The sequence below is a fragment of the Micrasema longulum genome, unplaced genomic scaffold, assembly GCF_059751315.1.
Source record: "Micrasema longulum isolate JH-2025_06_02 unplaced genomic scaffold, ASM5975131v1 h1tg000488l, whole genome shotgun sequence".
NCBI classification, from domain to species: domain Eukaryota; kingdom Metazoa; phylum Arthropoda; class Insecta; order Trichoptera; family Brachycentridae; genus Micrasema; species Micrasema longulum.
In genome coordinates this window covers 99,632-120,635 of record NW_028277685.1, presented here as the reverse complement: position 1 = coordinate 120,635, position 21,004 = coordinate 99,632, and the positions used below count along the sequence as shown (strand labels likewise).

Below are 21,004 nucleotides of genomic sequence, written 5' to 3'. Positions count from 1 at the left end.
TTTTTTTTGCGTTATTTACAAAGATATGATTTTTTGAAGTTACATTTATCAAATACCGCGCCAAATGACTGTAATCAGTGTGTCACTTTTCAGTAGTGACGTCATGAAACGGTTGGCGTTCTTACTTTCACTGACCTGACAAGAATCTATAGAATATTGCTTTGATTACTTCATTTAGTTGATCGTAATTTGCTCATTTCTATGTTATGGTTGTTTTTACGAACTTTACGATTTAGAAAAACCTAGAAAGTTGACATAATCTCTGGTTGAAATGTCAAATTATACAAATTATACACTTTTTTTCTATGGTCAAAACGTTCCTTACAAGGTGCGGGGGCTTTAAAGCGGAAACCGGAAATACTATACGTAGATATAAGGAGTGACGTCATTATTTACGATTTTAAAATGAATACTATTTTTTAATTTTTTAAATTATTTTTGCGTGCGTTTTTGAGATATTTCATCCTACTCCAAAATTTTTAAATATTCACGTGTACACGGAAACATTTTTTAAATTTAATTCCAGGTTGGGCTGGAATTCCTCATTAAAATACATGTTTTATTACCAAATTCAACACAGAAGTTGTATTGAAGTTACGATTAAGTAATAAGTTTTATTATAATAAATGTTTTTTAAATTAATTTGCTTTATTCTCTTATATTTTCAAAACTATTTAATTAAGTAGGTAATTTTATTGAATGAAGGACTTATATGAATCGAAAAAGTGCTTTTTTTATTACAATTTAACGAAATGTTAATAAATAAATTATTGCATCTATAAAAATAGCCGTTCACAATGGATTCCGGGTCCCGACCTTGATGTATGGGAGCGAAGTATGTTCTTGGAAAAACAGGGTGGAAGTAAGCTGAATACCGTTAAAATGCGATCTCTCAGGCGAATGTGTGGTAAAACGATGTATGATAGGTGCACTGTGTAAGGCTGAGATATGCATTATCGACAGAATCAAGAAAGGGGTGCTGCGTTGGTTTGGACATGTAGAGCGAATGGACAGTGTAGAACGGCTAAAAGCATCTGCGATGCGAATGTTGATGGATGCAGAAAACGAGGAAGGCCGAGAAAGACATGGCACGATCAAGTCCATCAAATACTTGAAGATGGACATGTTAAAAGTCGGAATAATCGGCGCGCGTTCATGAGAAGATGTATGAATACAGAGGAAGCGAAATCTGTATGCAAATATAGAGTGATGTGGCGTTCTATCCTCTCTGCCTACCCTTACGGGGAAACGGCGTGATGGTTTGTAAAAATAACAAAATAAATTAATAAGCATGAAAACAAATATTAATTTTAAAAGTTGATAACTCATCTTTAAATAATGTAGGTATAATTTCGATAAAATATTATTAAATAAATTTTGAAAATAAAATTAGCATTAGGTATAAAATTAATATTTAAATGTATTTGGATAATTTATATAGCGCCATTTTTATGTAAATCACCTCAAGGGCGCTGTACAATAAATAAATAAATATCCCAGCACGTCTTGCAGTGTATTATCTATTCAGTGTCTTGCAGCTACAGAGCGCATGGACGGTTGGGATTCTAGTTCCTCGTCTCCAATTATAATATTTAACAATGATTTTGATTTATAGGAGCTAGCTTACAGCACGTCTTGCAGATACATAGCGCATGGACAGTAAGAAATCTAGCGCCTATTATATATATATCGAAGTTTAGAGTTTAAGTGGTATTTCAAAAAACGAAATAAAAAAACAAATTTATAAAAATACAAGTTAGATTACAAGTTTCGCAGCTACTGAGCGCATGGACGGTTGAAATTCTAGACTCCATTTACTAAATTTAGATATTTGATAGTTGATAACATTCATCCATAGAATTAACAATTCTTTATTCTTTGTATTATACGTATTTTCTAAAATTTAATTTTATCGTTTATATATTTATAATGTACCTTTTTTTCTGTTTCCATTGCTTTTTTTACAGTCTTACTTGTCTGGGTACAAATCTATAAATTATAATAAAACGCATAAGAATATAATTAATGCGCATAATATAACAACATTTTTATATTATACAAAACGATGTTATTAACAAGTAAAGTTGCAAACAATACAAAATTCGGAGCATGAAGCTGATTGTTTTAAAAATCAACCGAAAGATGGCAGTGTAATCGTTCGCGTCGCGCTTGCGTTACGCGTTCTATTGTACATATAGCATTATGGAACCTTCTCATCGATACTCTGGTTTCCTTTCAATACGAATAAATCTTTCGCCTTTTACTAAAGATTTCCGTGGAAGGGAACACTCAAATGAGTCTATAACCAATTTTTTGTCCCCCGCTTAAATGCGGGGCCTAATCTTTTCATACTTTTAAAGTCAAACTAAATCTAACGTGAATACTTTAAACCAAGTTCTTTTAAGGTATCGTATGTAGTATTATCGCTACGATTTTAGTAGTAATAATGTTTTTATTACTCCGCGCGTGACATCACTAGTTCTATTCGGTGAGTTGCCCTGATTGGTAAATGGCGACCCGGGAATCTATCACAACACTATCGTTGGTTGATGTATAAGAACTTGTAACGTCATTTAAACTAGTTTATTTTTGTCTTACATTTTAGAGAATCAACGCTAACTAAATGCAATTTCGTACAATCAAATTCTCTAATTTTTACCACGAGTAGGAAAACATTTTTTTATCTATTTTTCCGTAGCACTGAACTTCCTATTTTCTCCCAATAAAATTAAAGGTGTTATTTATTCATTTTAGTTCGTTACAATAATATAACTAGTATTACAAATAATTTAATGTATAGGAAAAAGAGAGGTTAAAATATTTGCATTTTGTATGCAAATTTTATTGAGTTGTAAAATATAACTCACTATTAGAAAATGGTAATTAAATTATGGTAGAACCGGGTACGAACCTCGGACCTATGATCCGTTAGTCACGGGACCACAACCCGGTTTAAAACATGACGTTGATGTGTGCAATCACCGTTTAAATCAATATTTAATTTTGAAAATGCAAGTAATCATCCTTCAAAGTTCGAATTTATTATTGTAGAGGTTTAATCTTAGATTTTTAAAAATTTACTTTAATAAAAAACAGAATTAAGATCGGGGGGGGGGTAAGAAGAAGAACAAAGGCTCATCTATCAAAATCTATAGAACTAAGGGTCTATTTGCTCAGTAATAATAACATTTAAAAATAAATATATGATAAACAGCACTCAAACATTTGGTTTACATTTTTTTTTTAAATGAAAGAAAAAAAGGGTGGTCATAAATTAGGAGTAATGGTCAGCGCGTTGTTTGCCTGCCATGCAAGAGGTCTCGGGTTCGCTTCGCGACATGGTTGATAAGAAATATTTATTTGAAAGGGTGTTTTCACACTGGAATATTTCTTAGTCCCTGGACTGGTACCTGAAGCGTAAGACTTATCATCTTACCTTTATGTAACAAAATGATCAAGATACGCTGCAACTGGTGTTCCGATACAGTGCTATATGCACCAATTGGTGCAGAAAGGGAAGAAATGAATATATTAGGGGACAATCTACTATGATACTCTTACTCCGGGTAACGGGGCATAGTCGTGTAGAATTTAATAATAGTAGCTTTATATAAAATAATAATAAATATGTTTTCAATTTCAGCGTGTGTTTTTTTTATAGCTAATTTCTGGACACACGGTGATTAATTTGAATTAACACAAAAGTATGACACTCTTACCTAACATAATATGTTGATATTTTCTGTAAAGTCAGGTGGGGTAAGAATATCGTATTTTTGTGTAATTTCAAAAAAAAAGCTCAGTGTCTAGAATTTAGCTTTTTTCAAAAAAACTACTACAGATTGAAAGTATATTTTTTATCGTGAAACAATTTTATAAAGTTATAGTTTTCTACTTATGTATATTTTTTACACACAATGTACGTATTATGTAAACTAGGAATTGATATAAAAAAAATAATAAAAAAAACTAAAATAACAGGTATGGTTTGCAAATGTTTTGCTCATATACAGGGTGTTCTTTAAACCCTGTCACATCCGAAATCACGATGATCAGTATGGGCAAGACGACATATTTGCATATAAAAGAAAATATTTAGAACGATTTTTTTTTTAAATGAAATATTTAAAAAAACAAATGTTTGCTGACTTCTGCAGGGGAGAAGTGAGGGGGATGCGGCCGCGCGGTTGACGGTGTTTCAGACTCCCCCCTCCCCGTTTCTCACCTGCAGAAGCAAACAACCATTTGTTTTTTTTTTAATATTTTATTTTTGTAAATTTTATTCGTTCTAAAAATTAATTTGAATGTGCCCATATGTCTTCTTACTCATACTGATCATCGTGATTTCGGATGGGACAGGGTTTAAAGAACACTTGTATATTAGATGAGTTAAATATACGAGTATAATTGTAAAAAGGTTACGTATATTGTTTTATAAATATCGTTAACAATTTTTACAATGTTAACAGATATTGCTGGCGCTGCTCAAGAAAGTTTCGGAATAATGTAAAATGGGATGTGAAATTGAGAATCAAAATGTAAAATACAATTTAGGATCAATTTTGAAGCCAATTTTTTCTCCAACTCTTTGGTATGAATCGAAATATGTAACAATATCTCGTAAAAAGCGAAATTAAGAATTAACAAAGAAAATTCCTTTGCTTATTCAACTATGCTTTTTTTATCGATTTTTTTTAAATAAGAATTTTTTTGAACATTCATTTAATTCCCGTCAAACGGCAAAAGCAGTTTTTTGCAGGGATTTCTCTCTTTAAATATTTAAGTTACACAATATAATGTATGCATAAAAATATATATTTAAAAAATCTTTAACGTATCAACAAAATATAAGTAAATTAAGTCTTTTTTTGATACCGAAATATATGAAAAATAATAAAAAAAACAATAATTTTTAGAACGCTGTTTTAAACTGTTTGGTTTCCTTTTTTTACACACTAAATTTAGAATTTAATGTGCTGTTTTTACGCAAACATTTTATCGGACTTCCTTGGTGTAAAATTAAACTTTCAACCGAAAATCGTAGTTATTGAATCGAAATGTTAATTAAATTTTATAGATCAACCATGGTGTTTACAAGCTTTAAATTTTAAGGGGTTTGTTTAATATGAAAATTATATTTTCAACGGTAAGTGATATTTCATCAGAGATCAACAGTGCTGTATTCAAGACAAATTTTTTTAGGGATTTTTTTTATGAAAAAGAAGTTTTCAACGTTCATGAAATTTATAATAAATTGTGTTTTAGATCAGCCTTGCTGTTTTCAAGCCGAATTTTTCTAGGCTTTCTTCGGTATAAAATAAACACAATAACGGTAAATAGTAGCGTTTTTAAATTTAAACAATGACCACTGTTTCAAAACGAAATAACATACAAAATAAAATGACAATATTTATTTAGAACCAATAAAAAATATTTTTTACTCGATCCCGGCAGAGCGAGACAAATATTCTAGTAGTACCATAAAACAAAGTATCTGTCAAAATAGTAAACGGTGTGGCAGTTAAAAGGTCTGTAAAATCCCAATTAAACATTCAAAGTGCATAATTCTACATTTCTTGTAGCATTTACCTCCCTTCGCTGCCTTTTCACCCCATATTTAAAGGACCATTCATTCTCCGTACCCTTCAGGGGCGTGTCTGCGTAATAAAGCGACCTTAAAGAGTTATATGTCAGACCCTTAAGCAACAAAAAGCTGCACGTGGTTGGGTGGTTAAAGTTCTGATAACGTCTGACAAAAGATTTAGTTCAAAACCCAACGAAATAAATTTATTCGACGTCAACAAAAACCATTGCAATAAATATAATAGGTATATATGACCACTTACTGACTTTTTTATATCTATCTACCTGTTCCGATACGTACCTGCAATTCAATATCTTGAAGACAATGTTTTATTTCTTTATTAATTTATTTAACTGTTATCTGCGTGTGGAGTCCGCAATATCAAAATCATGTAAATTCAATAGAATCTGTTCAAAAAAAAATCTTTAAGTACCTTTTGTATAAGTTCCAAATTTCTAACCCACGTTCAAATTCAAATAACGAGCAACTTCTAACTCTTTTTCATTTTAATAACTTGATAAAACGCCGCGTTGTTTTCGGTATAAAATTTCTGTATAAAATATTAAACTATAAAGTAGATACTAACCTCCTAAATAAAATACAAATGAATGCGGGATTGAGAACACTCAGACATCGGGTTTATACTGTATAATACTGTATAATATAATATTTAAACTGCCTTTGTTTTCAAATAATGCTACATACCACACACCTATGGCCCGCATGTGTCGGGAATATAATATATACTGCCGAAACAATAAAATTGTCATTTTTCATGATACTCTCTCAGATGTTGCGCTTAATCTCTTAGGAATAAATCTTATTTAATGAATACACACATACAACTTATATTTTATTGCATTGTATCTTATAGAAAAAAAAATTATAAAATATGTATTACATCTTAATATTTAAATCTATTTTGTGTAATTCTATTATTGAAGATATATATGCATGTAAAATTGTATCGACGAATGCTTTCAAAGTGTATGTTTTCTAGTACGTATCTTTGTTGAATTACCTAATAAAAAAAAAAAAATCGGCTTAAATCAAGTGGAAATAAGTCCGCCTAGTTATGTAGTGGTTGGTGAGTTAGCATGTCATTCTTACGTTTTGAGTTTCATTCGTTTGTGGGGTTCATGGTCCATAATCGATGACACACGTGCTAAAACGTTTCACCTGAAATAGTGTGATGATCGAAGAAAGCAATGTCATAATTTTCTGCAAAATCCACATTTCATGCAACTCTGTATTGGACATGAAATCGGGATCATCGTTCTGCAGTACATTCACATCGTCCCTACCATGAAGAAATAAACTACAAAGGAACGTCGTCTATAAAGAGACCTTAGGGCGTGGCAACGCCAATCAGTCGACCCAACAAGTTCAGTTCAAAAGGGCAGAATCTAGCCACATTATATGTGCATCTAGGCGTTCGTTTTCAAAACTGATAGTTATGACAAAATTCAATTAGACTTTAAATTTACTTATTTTTCTCTCATATTTTAAATAGGTTTATAAGAAAAAAGTACCAGTCAACGATTAAATTTTTAATTAATCGTCATTGAAGGAAAAATCACTATGTGGACTTTTTGTCACTTTTAATATGTAGATACGCGTATCGAGGGTTGCTAGACCCGTCGGTACAAACCGGTGTACTTACATCAAAACTTGAAGGTGGGAGGATCGGTAGCGTATATTCGTAAGCGTGCATGAGAAGATGTATGAATCTTAAGAAAGCGAGGTCTGTATTCAAAGATAGAGTGATACGGCGTTCTATTCTCTCTGCCTACTTCTACAAGGAAACGGCGTGATGGTTTGTTGTTAAATAAATATTTCATATTAACCACGTCGGGAATCGAACCCGAGACCTCTTGGCAAACGCGCTGACCATTACACCACGAGGCCGACTCGTCTTGATCTCAATTAGGTACCTACTCAAAAAATATCACAATTTAAAAACTCTTATGTAAATCTTTTTAATTCCGTCATTTTAAATAAAATTGAGTCAGTAAGTGCACAAAGAGAATATATTCACATCGAAAGTAGAATCTATTGTAAAAAAGCGTGTGTGGTATTTTTTGATCGCATACAGGGTATGCTCGGAAGAAATTGGGTCTGTGTATATACAAGGGTGTAGAATTTGGGTTAAGTGCCACAAGGGATGATGTCACTGAGATTGTCTGCTTTGGGAATATGTATATACTTAAGTAGCTGAGATTTAAAAAGAATTTCTCCCCTCTTCAAATAAATAATACATTTTAATTTGACATTCCGAGAAAGCTTTCTTTATTATGAACTAATTTCTGAATAAATATTTTAAGACATTGTGTCAATTTTCAGTGGTTTTTTTTTGTTTAAAATACACTGCATTGCTAAACCAAATGCAGAGTATGTTTATAATATTTTACATGCAGGTAAGGTGACTAGTCTTACACTTCAGATGGCTGTCCAGAACATTTAAATATTACAATTAAAAAAACCGTGGAAACATTTCACGTTCACACTGACAGAAATCAAACCTAGGACCTCAAGAATAGTAAGCGAAGGCGCTAACCACTACACAAATTTGCGGACTTTTTAATATTTTTTTTATAATACGCCTCCACTCACTTACAGGCGGACTTATGTACATTCGATTTCCTTATTCAGGATTTCTGCCTTAGAAAAGTAATTGAGTTAAAAATACTCGTTTAAGTTTTTGGGCCGCGATATCAAACTCTATCTTCATCGATATATATTGAGACGGTACAAACTAACATCGATGTCGATACGAAATCGTGTATTTTTATTTATTTATTCATGTTTTTCTCTTACAAACTATAATTAATAATAAAAATAGTGTGACCTCTCTGGGGTTACGCGTGCCGAGGACACTTAACAATATACTTTTTTGAAATGTTTTTACATTTGAGAATAAACAAAGCAGACTAACTTAAAAAACAGATATAAATAACAAAATATTTAGACAGTTTTAAAAACTAGGTATTTATGTACATCTATATTATTTATATTACAAAACACACAATGAAAATAACAAAAACCTAACATAAGCTATATACACTTGTGGAGCAGTTGATTCAATATTAGCTCCACTATCCATTTTTTTATAGCCTTTTTACACATTTTGTCGTTTCTAATTGTTTGAATAGATAGTGGAAGTAGGTTATAGATTTTAATTGAAAATCAAATTTGTATAAAAATTTAAAGTATCTTCGTATGTAATTGAACATGTTTAAAAAAAATGTACACATATTATGTATTTAATACAGAAAACTTAATTTTACTTTGTAGATAAGATTTAAGATAAATTTTAACTTTTCATTGGAATACCGACCCTGGTTTGTTAAAATAGTCGTTTATAAAAATAAATTGCCACAATTCCGTAGAACTAATGGCTTATAATTGAATTTAAAAAACCGCTCAGTCATAAACTAGAGGCGATACTTTCTTATCCATGGTAAAATTTCCCATAACAGAGAAGCATTTCCCATGTATGCATGTTCTTTCCATAAACTAAAAATAGACTCCGGATAAAAACGGGTCCTATTCAGCCATGCGTGGCTCCATATTTTACAGAGGACCTACCCCTAAACCACAAAGTAAGTACTGGCGCGCTATAAAAAAAGGTAAGCCAATTGTAGAAGGCACCGAGCAAAAATATCTCAAGATCTTTATGATATTATATGGATTTTTCACAGTTTGTTGTATATTTTTGGCGAAGGGGCTAGTTTTGCCAGTGCGTTGATTTAAAATAGTTTCATCAGGGGCTCCCAACATTTTTTGCTTCATTTTCTTTTTCAAAATATTTTTTGTTCGGAATGCTATTCCGTTCTTTTCAAAATAGCTTTATTCAAAAAGTTAATTTATAAATTCGCAACTATATATATATAGTTGGATAATTTATATAGCGCCATTTTTGTGAAAATCACCTCAAGGGCGCTGTACAATTAATAAATATCCCAGCACGTCTTGCAGCTACAGAGCGCATGGACGGTTGGGATTCTATTTCCTCGTTTTCAATTAAGATCAATTAAAAATTATAACGAATAGGAGCTAGATTACAGGACGTCTAGCAGCTACAGAGCGCATAGACAGTTAGAAATTTAGCCCCCATTTAACACATTTTAAAAATTGACAAATAAATTTAGTGTATTAATGGTATTTAAAAATAGTAATATAATGAATAATAAAAAGAAATAAGATTACAACACGTATTGCAGCTACTAAGCGCATAGACGATTGTAATTCCAGACCCCATTTACAAAATTTAGGTATTTTAAAGTTGATATATAAAAGCCAGATAACAAATCATTGTGCCGCTACAAAGCGCATGAACAAGTGGAATTCTAGCAAAGTTAAAATGATATCAATAAATTTACAAAAAATAGAGCATAGTAGTAAATGTGTCAAGTGTTCAAGCCAAGAAGTAAGCAATAAAAAACTAAATAAATAAAGCACTGTATCAACTCTATGGTTAACAAAGGGAGATAGATGTCCAAAGAAAATCTTTTGTAGACAGTAGGTAGATTCCGTCGCCATGTGGCCCACTGGCTGCTTGATAATTTCTGGAAACCCACGTGTGTAGTTACTGGGGGATTATGTCTATTGTTCCAACGACTTGGTGTCCATTTTGGTCCGTATTATTTCGTTTTATGAGACGCAACATTCATGTTTAATTCACTTTTTTACATGAATATTACACAAACGCGTGTATGAGCGGTTTGATTTATCATTTTGTATGTTATTAGAAGACAGATATTTGAAATAATATGTACATCCCGTCAGGTTCTTGCATACCTGCATTTTTTGCAAAAATGTCAAACTACGAACACACATTGTGACGAATTCTTGAATTTTCATCAATACAGAAGATTCTTACAAAGCACATTTAAATATCGTGATCCTACTGAGAATCAAACCTGGACCACCCCTGTGGCCAAGGCACGCATCTTAATGCACGCACGCAAATTCATCATCGTTTCCCCATTCTCTTTCGGTGATGAATTGGGCATTTTATTGATAAACTAAATGCAACGCATCCTTGATCATATGTAACATGGCGGTAAAGTGAGCAGTTTTATGCTTCTGGAGCCAAACCAAGAACACTAAAATTTAGAGTACAACCACCTTTAAAACAAATATGCCACGCCTTGCTAAGAATTAAACCCGGGACCTCAAACTCACAAACTAATACACCACAAGGAGGACAATCAAGCTATCACCATACCTACTGTATTTTTAATGGTTTCTTATTTTTAAAAGATTGTTCGGGTTTAGTTCAATCAATTTACTTTTACAGTAGGGCCTAGATAGGCAAAAAAACAGTACCTTGGCGGATTACCAAGGCGTCCGAATTGTGGTCTGCAACACTTTAATGCTAATAAAACATATATGTCATGACATGACCTGACAGGTCTTAGGCCCTGTAGATGCCTAGACTTCTATATTACCTTCTCTAAAATGTTCTTCATCTCTGTTTTAATATATCCCCAGGGAGTTGAATACAGTCCTTGTCTACAAAATATTGAACAAACTCAAAATATTGTTGATAAATTCACCTGGTTCATGAAGGGGTATAGAAATTGAAAAAAATATAAATTTTCAGGCGTTGCCTAGTGTGTAGGTGAAATAATTAAATTAGATAAATCTCACCCGCATAAATAAAGGTTTCAGCTCTTTTACTTCACAAAAGTCAACAGATGAAAGAATTGAAGAAATGTAGATGTTCAAATATGGGCAGAATGGTAAATGTTACACATTGTGTAAAGTGGCCACTTAAACCAGCTAATGACAGGTCATAAGCCCTGTAGATGCCTAGACTTATATATTGCCTTCTCTAAAATGTTCTTCATCTCTGTTGTAATATGTTAATTTATGTTTATGTTTAACTTTGGAAGTTTCAATAATTATCTAAAGACAATATTAACAAGAGTGAATAATAAGCATGTGGGAAGGCTGCGCGTTTGAAATGAAGCTCAAAAACAGAAACGCGGCATTCGAAGTAGGTTAAATGCTTCCCACTTCCCCGCGAACTACCCTGCCCCATCCGTCCGGATTACCACGATCGAAGGATCAGCGGGGTATCAAATCTAGTTCAAAGAAAATCCGATATCTAGTTAAAATGGATTAAAAATCAAAAGTTATAAAATCATTTTTTGCCAAATATTAATCTGTAAAATTTAATGGTCAGATTACTAAGTGGTTTAATTTTACTGACATATTTAAGAGCCTAATTTATATGAATGATGTCATCAACGAGGTTTAAAAACTGCATTATCTTATTGGATATTTGCAAGGTGAAGCGTTAAATATTATTTAACATCTGAGCATAACGAACACTTGTCATAGCATAAGCTACTAGAAAGACGATATGAAAATCGGCGTCTTATTTTTAAAAATCCCCTCTACAATATTACATCTTTATTTAATCTAGGTACAAAAAGTAAAGTTACATTGGGAAACCTTTTTAACTCTTTGACTGAGAATTTAGGAGCCCTGCGCGCTCTTTATTTTCCAGATAATAAATGGTTGTTTTTATCTTTATATATATATATAATTCCGCTGTACGTGTGATGTCACTGAACTCCTAAACGGCTGAACTGATTTACGTGCGGTTTTCAGAGAAATATGGATCTTTGCGCTGTGCGTGTTCGTAGATATTAAAATCTTCAATCTATTATGTAAAAAAGAAGTAAAGAGCGTAAATGTTTTATTCATCGATCTACCAGGGTTGCATTCGAGGAGAATGCATTTACAAAAAATGGAAAGATGTTTTTTTTGTATGTAAAAAAATTGTTTTTGAATGTTCACAAACAGCATTTGTTTTTTGTGGATCTCAATCAGATTTTTTACTTAAATTCTTTATAATTTCTACCCATTTATTTCTTTTTACTGAATTTTTGGTTTTACTAAAATAATATTAAATTTAATAAAATTAAAAAAAATCGTATTTCTACATAAATAAGTAAACCCCTCTGTTGGTGAGAAGACCGGAGTTTGACGTTTGCAAAAAGAATGCCATATTTGAAAAAATATTTATTTTATGTTTTAAAATTCAACCTAGAAGTACCTACTTAAATTTAATATTTGAATATAAACAATTTTTAGTTTTGGAATTCAATTACAAACAAGTACATCTACTTATTGATAAAAAGTCTTTTTTCAAGGCAAGCCAATGTTCGGGCAGGACAACGTCTGTCGGGTCAGCTAGTTATTGAATGTAATTTCAAAAAAAATAACTTCTTCAATTATAACTTCGTTCGAGTTTTCCCATAAGATGGCAATTCCTACTTTCAATAGCCTCCTAGAGTTTTAAGAATATCAATGTAATGCATTTGAAACATTGTCGATTCATAAAAGAAACAATTAGTCAGTATGAATCACATTTGATTATTGTGATCTCATCGGGAACCTAGAACCCTCCGTGCATGAGGCGAACGTCTTTACCGTTATCCCGGGGAAGACGTCATAAAAATAATTAATAATGTTAAATAAATACTCACTGATTGGAAACCTCTGCTTTCGTAAGTTTGGGATATAGGAGTAGATTACCCCTAAGGTGGCCATTTGTATGTAAATCCCTTCAATCTTGCATCATTTGCATCGGCAGATTCGATCACTTAGTTTCTTGTCTTGTTTATGTCGTCTTCTGTTATAATATTTGATTATTTCAATTGGTTGTTTTTTTTTAACTGTCCATTAACACTTCTTAAGGCTGTAGTCGGGTAAAACGGCCCTTACCGGTACCGGTATGAAGGTAATAAAAACCTAAATAAGATATTGTTAGAAATTGAATATTACAACCAGAATTATATATATATATTTTAAATACAATTCTATAAAAAAAAGGTTTCAACTAAAATATTTCAACAACTAATTTTTTTTAAGTATTACCGAAGGCATAATTTTACGTATAAATAAAGAAAAATGTTACAAATATTTATGTGATTTAAAATGCTTGTATTTCTTTTCAAATACAAAAAAATATGATTTCGCTTCGGCTATTATAGTTTTCAATTTATTAACTTTAAATCATTTGAAAATAATTAAGTTCAATACTTAGTCTTTATATGAGAATCAAGATACCAAAATTTAGTCTAAATTGGAAATGACGTAATCTGCCGGTCGAAATGTAATTATATTTTAGTTATATAAAACTTTGAGGTACAGTTTTTTAGTATACCTTTAAAAATTATTGTCTTTATCTTGTTTATGTTTTTACATTTTTTATTATTGCGCGATTTTTAAAAAACATTCGTTTTAAAATGGCAAAATCGTATGATTTCCTCATTTTTCGTGCGTTTTATCCGACTACAGCCTTAACCAATAACTCTTAAATTTTCTCAACCATAGCTAATTAATTTGATCAATTTTTTCATTCATAACTCTATAATTTGTTCAGTCATAACGTTTCAATCTGTTCATCCATAACCCTACAATTTGTTTAGATCTTTTAAATTTGTTCACCCATAACCATTTAATTTGTTCGCCGATGACTCTTCAATTCGTTCACCCATATTCTATTAATTTGTTCACACATAAACTTTAAATTTTTTCTCCCATAACCAGACACAATAAAACCTTTTTCCTTGACAGAGTTCATACGTAAACAAAACTAAAAATGCAATTTTATTATTAAAAGAACACGACTACATATAAGGGTAGTTTTTAAAAACCAACATTTAAAATCTACCCAGAGCGCCCTTTTATTTTGTTCTATGATATGAAAAAAAGACTATCTTAAAAAAATCAGATTTTAAGAAAAGTAGCTACAAAGCTTTGAACTTTGAACAAAATTTAAGATTTTGTTTTTTTTTATTTTATTTATTTTATAAAATTCAGAAACAGTCATAAATAATTAAAATAAAATAAAATCTTTCTAAACATAAAAAAAAGTAAAAAATATTTTATTATATTTCATATTATTTTGTATACATGCCAAACACAAGAGCCTGACTCTTTTTTGGCAAGTTCAACCTGAATTGTTCGATTGTTCTTATTTTTTCCTTTACGTATGTTTTTATTTAAAATTAATTCATAATACTGCATAGGGCACTGCATTGATACACCAATCGCAGCTATCTTGATCATTTGTTACATAAAGGAAAGATGATCAGTCTTACGCTCCAGGTGCCAGTCCAGGGACTATGAAATATTCTAGTGTTAAAACACCGTTTTTTTTTTTTTTTAATCTATACAACCATGTCGGGAATCTAACCCGAGACCTCTTGCATGGCAGGCAAACCCGCTGACCACTACAAAAATAAAAATAAGTAAAACAATATTCAAAATAAAATAACAGTATTAGTATTAATTCGTTTTAAATGTTATATATTACTAATAATTCTACTTACATGTTTGTACGAGTATATGATTGTATTAGCAACTAATATGTAAAAATAACTAAATGCCGTTTATATTAATAAAATGAATAAAATAAAAATAATAGTGTTGAATATTCCATCCTTACTGTTTTTCTTTTAATTCATTGAATTTCATAATAAAGATACCAGTCCCGAAGATATCGCAAAAGCGATGAAACCGGTCAGTGTTTTTTCTAAATTTATGGATTTAAGAATCACTCGTCGTTTATTTCTTTTATAAATATTAATATATAGCGCGGGGAGTGGCGATACACTTATCATATAATCCAATTTTTTACATAATTTATTAATTTCAAATAATATTTTTATCTTATTCTATCAAAAGCCAGTGATTTACAGTGGTGTATTTACTTTTGTTCGTAGGCTAAAAATAAACCCATTAAATAAGAATTTGTCTTTTTATTTCTACTTAGGGGAGGAAAACATCTCTAATCCCTTCTCCCTATAGTTTAACGGTCATTAGATTCGCTCTAATTAATCTAGTTATATTTTTCTACGAAAATAAAATCACCCCAACAAGGAAAATACTGTAATGACAATGTTGGGCTTAAGATAACAACATAATTGATTTTGAAGAACAATGGAAATGGAAAACTTACTTGAGAAGGAGCACTGAGGTAAAATTAAATAGAGTTGATGCTTCATAGAACGACAGTTTGAAATTATTGAAAATACGGGACCGGGACACAACGCGTGGTTATATAATCACGTGTTTACACGGCTCCGGGATACAAAGTGTTAATATGTATACGAGTACGTACTCAAATCTACCAAAAGCAAAGCATTGAAGGGTGCAGCTCGTAATTCATAAAAATAATCGTAAAATTTAGGCTTGTTTTAGCAAAATACGACTTTATTTTTTTTTTAAATAAGAGATATATTATGTTTTGTATTCTACGCAGTCCCGTGTGACATCATAATCACACAACAATTAAAATAAATTTTATAAACAATGTGATAACTTTTAATTTAAAAACTTTTTGAAAGTTTCTTACTATGAACTTACATACAATTAAAATGGCAACTTTATAAAGGTATTAAAATTAATAGGATTTGGTTTGCTGGCTAATTTTTGTTTTTCCGCAAAATAACATATACTCCGCAAAAGTTTACGCTTACTAATTCGTCAAACACAATTTTAGTGAACAAAATACCATTTACACGAGGAATTGACAAAGGTTTAAAACACCAACGAACAAATACACGAAAAGTAAGATTTTTGCTTATTTATTCTTAAACTTATGCATACTTTATACAATTTCACATATTATGATTGTACTTATAAACATGTGGCTTTTTGCTTTTAAGCTTTTAGATTTCCATTTTATTTTATTTTTTTGTGTGTTCATAGCTTTTTTCTCTGACGTATAATAAATAGACACCTTACTCCCGTACTAGATGCATCTTAAATATAGCAAAATCGCGTTGCCTTCAAAATGAGAAATAATAAATATAGAAAATTACTAAGTGTAAAAAAGAGATATAATACATGAACGTTAGCTTAAATAATTCAAATTTATCGCAACAGAGAGGGAAAACATTTTTGAGAGGGAAATATGGAAGTCAAGGCATTTACAGGGCTTTTGACATGCCCATTTTACACGCTGTGTAACACATCGCCTGTTGAATATTGTAAAGTCTCACCGACATCAATTAAGGTTTCAGCTCTTTTATTTAACAAAATTCAAAAGATGGAAGAGTGGAGGAAGTTCGGATGCATAAACAAAGGCAGAATGGTGAATGTCACACATCGTTTAAAATGACTACTTAAACCAGCCAATTGATGATGAATGCATGGGCGTATGCCCTGTCAATGCCTAGACTTCCATATTCCCTTTTCAAAAAAAAATTCCCTCCCTGTTGCAACAAATTAAGAATAAACTTTTTCCTACATTCTGCATATGGAATGGTAAATATTACACAGTGTGTAAAGTGGCCTTTAAACTAGCCAATAACAAGTCAAAGGCTCTTTAAATGCCTAGACTTCCGTATTCTCTTCTCAAAAATGTTTTACCTCTATGTTGCAATAAATATCAATCCTAACAACTCCCTAGGAGTGAAATCCAGCCTTGTCTACCAACATTTCGACAAACTCAAAATATTGTAGACCTTAGTATACATTTCGTGGTAACAAATGTTACCACAGCTACGATACTGGCGGTCAGTGTTATTATTTATGTACTTTACATTTGTAAAAAAATACATTTTAAAATGGGAAATATTTTCTAATTATTCATTAAATTAGATTGTATTTACGAATAAAACAACATATCTGTTCTGTTTCTTACAGTTATAGTGTAATTAAAACATTATTCATTGCACACGACTGCATTTTTCTGCGAAGCGTCACGTCTGAGCATGACAAAAGTCCGTTAGAGAATGAAGGTACGGACGCCAATTACCCACGAATTCACATGTCATATACTACGTCCAGTAATGTGTCTATTTAATTAAACGCCAATAGCTTTTAACCTATTATCATCCAAGTAAACAAATTATTTATTTAATTTAATGTGAAATTTAATTATATTAGAAAATTTACTTTGTTAGTAACTACACCATCGTCAAAAGTCTGTTATGCTATAATATAAGTGTACCAATTTGTTATGAAAGAGAGGAAAAATAAAGTTCAAAATAAATCAATAGCTTACGAATTTGTTGTACAATTAAAATTATTTTCTATATATTATGAACCAGATTGTAGTCCGGTGGTAGTATTGTGGACTCACGGACCAATGATCCTAGGTTCAAATCCCTCTCTACCACAACTCGATTTCCATTTTTCCCGCACAAGTTATTTACGACTTTTATGAAATGGTCTGAAAATTTAAATATTTTAGTAAATTATTCTTTTTTAAAATTAAAGTATTTCTCTTTTTTTTAAAATACAAAAAATAAATAAATACATAATTATGAACAAAAACAAAAAACGTGTTTTTTGTGTTATTTTCCTTATTTTGGATAATTTACATCTTGTCTTTTATAGCATTTTAAATTTTTGTAAATAATATTGTAAAGTATTATAATGTTCACGCTATTTCAAAATTGAGTTGATAAATATGAAATTATTGAGTCCGCTGGTCGTCACGGGTAAAATAATTTTAATGTTATGTATCTAAGATATGTTTTCATTATGCATATCGTTTTTGCGTAGTTCTTAAAAGATTTTCAATCATTAATATGATTTTTTTAGCCAATGGGCTAGTTTAATATTTATCTACAAAACTAAATTGGATGAAAATAGGTTAAAAATAATTTGCTTTGGTTTGTATTGTAGGTTCATTTTAAATAGGATTGCACCATTTTCATTTACTTCTACTAAAAACTAATTTCTAACTTATGTCATATTTATTTAATTTGTTGTATAATATTTAAGCGTATTTTTCAAAAAGAAAATGTCACTTTTTTTATGATTATCATTAATTTGAAACTCAAAATAAATTTTTTGTACAAAACAACTTAAATTGCTATGTGGAAAAAACCATTACATCACTAAAAAACCGAGAATTTGTATGCCTGAAATTATTATCATATTTTACTGATTTACATTTAAAAAGTTTTACAGATTACAAAAGAGATGAAGAACATTTTAGAGAAGGTAATATAGAAGTCTAGGCATCTACAGGGTTTATGACCTATCATTGGCTGGTTTAAGTGGTCACATTACACACTGTGTAACATTCACCATTCTGCCCATATTTGAACATCTTTATTCCTTAAATGCTTTGATCTTTTGCTGTTTGTGAAGTTAAAGATGTTTGTGAAGTTCAGATATGGGCAGAATGGTGTATGTTACACAGTGTGTAAAGTGGCCACTTAAACCAGCCAATGACATGTCATAAGCCCTGTAGATTCTGTATTCTATATTACTTTCTCTAAAATGTTCTTCATCTCTGTTGTAATCTGTTGGTATTGGCAGCTTCCCAGGGAGTTGAATCCAGTCCTTGTCTACAAAAATTTAGACAAACTAAAAATATTGTTAAAAAGCTTAACATAATAAATTACATTGAGAAAAATGAGGAAAAAAAGTTTTTCCAAATCAAATTGATAATATTTTTTATAAATAATGTTTATTTATTACACTTTATTCATCTTCAAAACATCGGATTTAAGCCAATTTTATTGTGACCAAAAAATAAATATTTTAATTTAAGAAATATAATATTAAAACTTTACACTAAACCATTCATTTCAAATCAATGTACGTTGATATACCGTTGATCGAAAAATGGATAAAGTGATAAAAACGATTAAAAAATATATAATCAAAATAAAAGTGTTGTTTAGCGTTTTTCCACCAAGTTAAAAATACTCTAATTAAAGAAATAAAGTATTAAAACTTTAAATTAAACCATTTTTGAACCATATTTTCAACTCTGGTAAAACTGGTCAAAAAATGGCTAAAGTAATAAAAACAACTTAAAAATAAATTTTTAAAATAAAAGTATTGTATAGAGTTATTTTCACCAAGGTGAAAATGATTTATCTTTAAAATAAAATAGTATATTTAACTCAATTCTTCTTGTGACATTTTTTGAAACTATTTTTTATAAGCCTCCCCTGTCGGTATAAATTTCTTATAGTTTCTTTTGACTTGACTGATTTACAAACAGTTCCACGATTTTCCATATAAACCTTTCTCTGAAACTTTAATTTAAAGTTTTAGCCACTTCAAGGTTTTTGGCTCCTTTTATTCGACGAAAAATGTGACATTTTCTTTTTACATATTACATTTGGATCACGAAAATCATAAATTACATTTCAAACTTCACACAAGTTCTAAGAAACCATATTTTAAATACTCATTTTAAAACATTCGATTATTTATTTTAATATTCATAAACTACCATTGAACTAGTAAATAACTTATATTTTACACATTATGGTAATTATTGTATTTCTTCACAGTTGCATGTTTACATTTCTTGAAATCAGTCATTATTTATTTACCACGTACCTTCATTTTACTCTTTTAATTTCTTAATTTCTTAAAATTGTAAAAAGCCAGATGAATAGACTTTTGTGAAAAATCAAAATCAATATGTATAGAGACAAAAAAATTCGACGAAAGGAGAATATAGAAACCTTGGTATGAACAAGAATTAATAACCTATCATTAGCTGATTTAAACATTCAATCATTCTACACAGTTTCGTCTACCTGTCTTAATCATTGATTTTTTCAAATTTTGTAAATGATTTAGTTTGCATATTTAATGGGTGCGAAGTCTTTCACGATCACTGTTATCAATATATTTCTTTTTTAGGGTGATACCGTGTGTTGGATTTGTTCCGACGTTTCGGCTACCATTACAGGAGCCATTTTCAGGTTAAACTGTGTGTTTTGTAGAAAATAGTATGTGTTGAAGTACTAGTAATTATTACAAGGATGTGATAAAATGTACATCGAACAAACAGGACGCACAGCAAAGAAAAGGATTGACAAACACAAAAGGGCGTGTAAACTTGGGCACCCTGACAAATCTACAATAGATGAACACTTTATGGACACTGGACATTTTTTCTCCTTTGAACCAAAATGTTTACATCAACCCAGTAATTACAGTACATGTATAATAAAAGAGGCAATTGAAATACACAGACACCCAAATAACATAAATTATGACGACGGGCTTAAATTAAACTCAACATGGTTCACAGCACTACATACTACAAAAGAGAATAGAAATGTGCCTACTGCCGACTGTGACACGGTGTAAATTACGAGCACTTAAATAAATACTATTTTCTATAAATATAAATAATGCATATTCAATGTTTTAATATCTATAAAAACAAAAATTGTAAAAAGGTGGATCAGAAAAAATAGGCATATTCGTATATGTTATGTCACACAGCGTAAAACGATTGCTGAAACCAGCTAATGAAAGGTCACAATTCCTGTAAATACTTAGAATTATTTATTTTCCCGTCAAATTAATAATTTCTTCACCTCTCAAAGATGTTATGCCGATTTTAATAATGTATACTTACTGAAATTTAAATATAATCAAAATATTGTTGGAAAAAAAATT

At 30.6% G+C, this 21,004-nt stretch overlaps 1 protein-coding gene and 1 non-coding gene across 2 annotated transcripts in view; both read left to right on the top strand.

Annotated features, from left to right (window-relative positions):
- Nucleotides 1-21,004, top strand: part of LOC148281175 (uncharacterized) — a 70,467-nt gene that overhangs the window by 34,255 nt on the left and 15,208 nt on the right. The gene's annotated exons all lie outside the window — the stretch shown is intronic.
- On the top strand, nucleotides 2,220-2,337 carry LOC148281176 (U5 spliceosomal RNA). The gene has a single exon (XR_015822408.1). It is a non-coding gene; the product is annotated as a U5 spliceosomal RNA (small nuclear RNA).